Source organism: Humulus lupulus, chromosome 6, assembly GCF_963169125.1.
Source record: "Humulus lupulus chromosome 6, drHumLupu1.1, whole genome shotgun sequence".
NCBI classification, from domain to species: Eukaryota; Viridiplantae; Streptophyta; class Magnoliopsida; order Rosales; family Cannabaceae; genus Humulus; species Humulus lupulus.
In genome coordinates this window covers 12,519,527-12,526,392 of record NC_084798.1, presented here as the reverse complement: position 1 = coordinate 12,526,392, position 6,866 = coordinate 12,519,527, and positions in this window count along the sequence as shown.

The window sequence follows — 6,866 nt, the reverse complement described above, 5'->3', positions numbered from 1 at the left end:
TTCTTATCACTTACAACTTCAAGTAATTTTGAATATTGCCAAAACTTATGGGAGCCTAAACTAAATCTTCTCACATGTTGAATTATGAGTTTTCATCCACGAAGGGATGGACTACCAAAGCCAGCCCCTCACATATAGAATTATGAGTTTTCATCCAAAAAGGGATGGACCAACAAGATCATCCCCTCGGATATTGAATTATTAGTTTTCATCAACAAAGGGATGAACCACCATGGTCAATCCAATGCTTAAATGAAAAATGCTAGAGTTGGAGTAACCTTAGAGGAACTCGGTTGTATTCAAACCCATGATCCAACATGGAGGGGATGCTTATAAAAGACAACCACTACTAAAACAATAGGGGTTTAGCATCGGTTACACATATACGCTTTTGCCAATTGCGTCGGTATTGTTGGTGACGCGTTTGACCTAAGTAGAAGCGTCAGCCTGTAAGCGACGCTATTGCACAGATGCGTCGATGTGTAACCGAAGCTTCTGATAAGCAGATGGCCCTTGGTCTGTAACCGACTCTTCTGGAACTTGGATGCATCGGTTAGAGACCGACGCATATTTTTGTGTCTGTGTAGAAGTGACGCTAATATGTTTAAAAATTAAATTATGCAATATGTTTATGACATTTTCTCCCTCCCAAAAAATAGATGCACAAATGCAGAAACAAGCATAAACACACATATATATACATATCAAGAGTATATATTTATATGAAACTATATGCATACAATGGTCGAGAAATATAATTAAAAAAGAGATACTTACACAAAATCCTATATTTAGCCAAAAGTTTACATTTATACGGTTGGACGGAAAAAATTCATTTTTACTATTACAGTCTTTTGTTTTTCTTTTATACAGTGTTAACAATCTCACCGACGAAAACACATAAATAATCTGGGTGGCTAAAGGAGGCATGGAGCTTTTCGGTGTCCGCTATTTCTTCAGTGTTGGGCAAAGAGTAATTTCTTACAAGAGAAAATCTGGGATTCCCAGTACAGTGCCCAATAGGTCCTATTTATAGGCAGTCAAGTGCAATGAGCTTGGGTCGAACTAATCCGGGCCCAATGGAGATGTAATCATGGTTTGCTCGCTAATGAATGTTTAATAAAAAGGATATTATAAATAATACATATTAATAAAGGCCCATTGGGCCGGCTTGGGCATGGCCAAGCCGTACATCTGTAAATAGTACATAACGTCAGACTGGTCTGCATGGGCTCCTAAGGAGATCCTGGGGACAGGATCTGTCATAGTAGTAGTAGTACTATTTCCTAGTATTTGCGCACATTCCGTATGTAACCTCTTCCACAGGTTAGTTGAGGAGACCAAACTTCGTGTTTCTTGGGAATATGTTAGGGTCAAGGAAGATCAATCCTGCCTTATCCGAACATCTGGGTCGAGTTCCTTTACTAATGTCCCAGTCCATTCATCAAGACCTTGGTTCATTAGGGTCCAGGTTCATTCTTGACAAGGTTATACTCCCAGACTGTTGAACCTACCTTCACTACTCACATCCCAGAGGATACTGTTAGGTTGGGATTGGGGAGATGAGTTGGGCCCACATCTTAGTCTCAGTTCCCTTCGTATGGTTGAGCCCATCGAACGCTGTTGGACTTACTGACGGTTGGGCCACTAAGGCTTTCTTTTTCCTCGTTCATTAGGGTTTTAATGGGCCTTTGATCTTTTTAGGAGAGCCCACGGACCCCTCATGTTATGCCACATGTCCAAGGGGAAAGCAGGGATAACATTTACCACCTAGTCTTCACCTGTGTTTGCATGGTGGATACTTGCCTCATTCTCCTAGATCAAATCCAATAACCTAGTTCGTTTCCTAGAAGACGTGTTCATTTTTGTTGGGGCAACTTGGGCGATCCCCCATCCTTTCGAATTCACCACATTTTACAGACGTGTCCCCCAATAGTTGGTACATCTGTACCACTCGCGCCTTACAGATCTGGAAAGAATTTTTTATTGTCACAGTAATCGATATGTGTCAGCATGATTTATGAGGCATTCCGTTCACAAGAGAGATGTTGATAGGGTACTCGTGTGGGCTGTTTATTGCCTCTGCACCATCTGGGACCGTTGGATGGGGATATCCTTGAAAATCTTTTGACGCGAACCGTTGGATCGGGTAGACGTGGATTGTGGACTAGTGAGTCCACGATCTGGTGCTTGATTGGGATAATTAAGGCCTTTGCATCTTTCGGGACTGTTAGATGGGGATAGTTCTGAGATCCCCATTCTAAAATGTTGGATTGATAAATGAGTTTTAGGCTCGTTTATGGTCTAGTTTTTAGGGTGTTTTTCGTTAGTTTAGTATTATTTTATTTCAGAATTATGTTCGTTTGTTCATGTTTCATGTTTTAAATGCTAAAATGGTGAAAATAGTGTAAAGGAGTGAAAGTGGAACAAAATCCGGATGGATATGTGCAATTTTGGTTGTTGTTATTAGCGCTATAGCGCTACCAAGGGAGCGTCGTAGCGCTATGAAGGACTTCAAAGCGAGAATGAATCTGACTTTAGTGTTGTAGCACTCTTATTGTTGCGCTATAGCGCTAAAGTCATATCTGAAGCCCTAAAAGATTTCTTCCTAGCAATACAGCGCTCTAAAGTCAGATTCATTCTTGCTTCGAAGTCCTTCATAGCGCTACGGCGCTCCCTTGGTAGCGCTATAGCGCTATTAACAGCACCCAAAATTGCACATATCCATCCTGATTTTGTTCCACTTTCACTCATTTTCACTATTTTTACTATTTTAGCATTAAAAACCTGAAACACAAACAAACGAACATAATTCCGAAATAAAATAATCCTAAACTAACGAAAAACACCCTAAAAACTAGACCATAACCGAGCCTAAAACTCGTTTATCAATTCCCAACCCAAGTGTTTACACTCTCACACTCACCTAGCAACTTGCAGCCTCTGAACTTAGAGTAATAGATGAATAATGGCTGGGAACTAGGTCCTATTTATAGAGTTTAGGAATGAAGAGATCTTCATTTAACTTGAATAAAAATAATGGCATTTTAAGTGAAAATAATTTGAATTATCATTCAACAGAGGCTGAAGACTCGTTTAAAAAGATGATGGACTTATCAAGAGGTTGAAGGGTTGAATGGAAAACGATTTCAAAAACTTTTAAATTATGCTGAGAGGGGCGATATATCACCCCTGTAGGCGATATATCACCTGGGCCAGTATGCCCAAGGCAGTCGTGCATCATTTCGAGTTTTTCGTATCTTCGTGCTGCGATATATCGCCCCCTATAGCTGCGATATATCGGCATACGCTGATTATTTAAACACGAAATTACACATTTTTAGCTTAATTTGAATTGAGTAAACAGCCTTGACTAAGCCCTCAAACGTTTTCAAAGCTGCTGACTGACCTTAGAGCATTCAAATTTTACCCTTAATAAATTAAATCCTCAAAATACTTAATCATTATTAAACCCATACATAACATGTGCTATTTTCCTATTGGTTCTTATCTAAACCTTATAGTATAATAAATATTATCCTCAATATCAGTCATATTAATCAAACCTTAGGTTAAAATTAATATTCTTAAACTATAGGTTAAACTTAGAAAATCTACAATTACTACTACGAGTGTCCAAATAAATCCCGGTCTGAACCAAAAGTTCACAGTTATAAAGATAATACTATAATTACTATAATACTACTATCTAACTAGCTAAGTAAAGTTCTTGGACTCTACAAATTAAGTAGTAATTATTAATCACCTTCAAAATTAATCTTCAACAATTTCAACACACCTCAAATTCAAACAAATATTTCCTGCAATAAAAGTTTAAACATTAGTAAATATATGGTAATTGAATTGATCCTAAAATAATATAATTAACAAAAATAAACTTCAAAAATTCATTACGTAAATAATTAATATAAAAAATTATGTAAGAAATAATATTATAATATAAAAAATTATGTAAATAACATTATGTTGACGCGATTCTTCGCCAACAGGTAATTAAGAAAATAAGATAGTGGGATTAGTATTAAGTATTGAACCGAAACAGACGAGTAATCTTAAAATAAAATGGTAACGCAAAACACTTTTTTTAGGTGGTTCAAAGGTTAAAATCTTTCTACTCCACCAGCCAATATTATTGGTTGTTTTTGGTATTCTTTACAGAGTATTTCTATACATAATAGAGTCCAACCCTTTGCAACTCCCAGGCTCTCCATATTTATAGGAGAAGGCACCTGGGGGTTGGCAAAGGGGGTCATCCCGTGACCTTCTTACCCATCATGTCATCTCTGTGACATTCATGATTAATTCCTTAAACCTGACAAAGGAAGTGAGGTCTAATCAATAGGTAAGGGGGATAATGGGCCGCACGGCCCAACCCAGTCATGGGCGCCTGAAAACGCATGTTTAGGCTGTGTATCTGAGAATTTAGGGACATATAAGAGATGTGATGCCTGATATATACATGTTTACATTGCGTGGTTGACTTTATAAGGGGTCACAGACGCCAACTCAAGCCCGTACCTCGAGCTGGACGTCTTCTTAGTCCGCGGTGTCCATACTCCTGATCCGACTCCTTAGCAACTCCACTGAACCTATGGTTACCTCGAGCTAAAGAGGTGGGACCTGGGGGAAGCAGCTCTGGGATACACATCATCCTCGTGGTTGATACACAATTATGCCATACTTAAGCCTGCTAATAGCCCGTGGAGAATTTAGGGCGTACATTTGCCCCCCAACCCTGCTCGTGGCACATGACGTCATCTGGGACCATAGTGGGGGCTTTTAGGCTTCTTTGTGGACTTTCACATTCCGCCAATTGCGCAGGCGTCGAGTACGTGGAGCATCGTGGTTGGTGACGGTACGTCTTCTGAGAACTGCATTAAATGGCCTAGCCTATACTCGGCCGTCGCTTCGCCTTTTGAGTAGAGAGCCTCGTATCCCACATGAGGGCAATCCAACAGCCCTCCTCACTTGGCCTCCTACGTATATAAAAGGGGTTGCCACCTTATGCATGGGCCACCTGCTCATTTGAAAATTTTCTAATTTTCCCATCTTCTTCTTCCTTCTCAGTCTCAGGAAACCCTCTTTTTCTTCCGGTTACTGTTCCCAGCGTTTCAGAAGTTCAAGTGCGAGAGCTCCTTCGAGGTTTTGGCACCAGATATTCCGACAAGGCTCCAACCCAGATGACACCTTCATCCTCCCCACAGTGAAACACTTTGTAAGTTTTCCTCTTATGCATGCTTTAAATTTTTTCTTCACTGTAGATTAGGTGAAGTGTTCCTGTAGCCGTATGCAACATTCTATTGGTTTTTTGTGGGTATGATAGGTGTAGATTTTTATTTTAGGGCATCAATCGTAGAAAAAACCATTTAGGAGCATGGTTCATAGGGTACGCTTTCTGGGGAAATTTTCTGGGTAGGATTTTTGGTATGCCTGTTTGAAATATCCAGCATTTTGGGTGCAAAAGCAGGTAGTTTAGGGGGCACGTTTCACAGGCGGTTTTCGCACTGTTTGCCTACTGAAACTTTCCTTCCAAGGCAAAATTTTATCCTGACCCTCCTGACACACGAATTCCGAGTAATCGGGGAACCGTTGGGAGCACAGGCGCGTGTTCATAGAACCGCGTGGTCTCACTCTTCACGGGCTGAGATTACCTCAGCCCGTGCAAAGGAAACACTTCGCTTCAGATTCTTTCTTATGCTTAGGTTGCCTTTTCTAAAATTTTCTTCTTTTGTTCGCTAGGCGACCCGATGGGACCCAAGAAGAACGCCCTTAAGAAAACCGCTGGCAGCTCATCTTTTCAACAATCCAAAGGAAATGAGGTCGTAACAGACTCTCCAATCCCCGTTTTCGGGCCGACTGTGGAGCAGGAGCTCGAGGTGGCGCTCGGCGCTTTCTTCGAGGCCGAGAGTCTCGAAGATCACCGACCAGGGGAAAGTGAATAAAATATTCCTTTCCCACAATATTGAGATTGGGAGGGGCACCCTAATCGCCCGACCTCCCCTAGAAGGTGAGCGGAGTTGCACGCCGCTCGATGAAGAATACGCGACATGGAGTGACGAGCATTTCAAGGTTGGGGCCTTCCTCCCGCTGGACCAATATTTTGCTGACTTCCTCAATTACGTGAAGTTGGCCCCTTTCCAGCTCCCCCCTAACTCGTACCATTTGTTAGCGGGGTTGAGATATTTATTCCTGAAGCAGGAATGGGGGGTCCCCACCCCGGCGGATATCTTATACTTTTCTGCCTCAAGGCCAGTCCGGAGCAGCAAGGGCGAGGCGACGGATTCTACTACTTGACCCGTTTTCCAAACACGGCTGCGGCCATCGAGCTGCCCAGCCACCCCAATGACTTCAAAGACCAGTTCTTTATGTCCACGGGGTTTCGCAACTACGAACTTCATTACTTCAACCACCCTCGTAAGTACCCTTCACTCTTAGCTCGTAAGTTAAGTATTGATTAGCTTCCCTTTTTTAGTTTCTGACTTAGAACAATCCTGCAGCCATTTTCGCGAGGACGAACAAGTCTGTGACCCTCGGTAGTCAATACGAGACATTGGCGGGGCTGCCCCCCAGTGAGAAGGACTATCGCCAGCTAGTGTAAGACGAGACGATGTTGGCATGCAAAATGATCTCCCCGGGCCAAACTTTGAACCTGAGGAGACCGCGGGAGCTTCCCTCCAGCCCGCGAGATAGCACCCATCCTCGAGGAGGAGGCCGCGGGGGAAGGGGAGGACGAGGTGGACGATGTGCCCCTCGTGAGGCGGAAGCAGGCGATGGAGGTCACCCAAGCAGTTAACGTGGAGAGGGCCAAGCCCGGGGCAGCAGCTGGCCCCTTCGGCCAAGGTAAC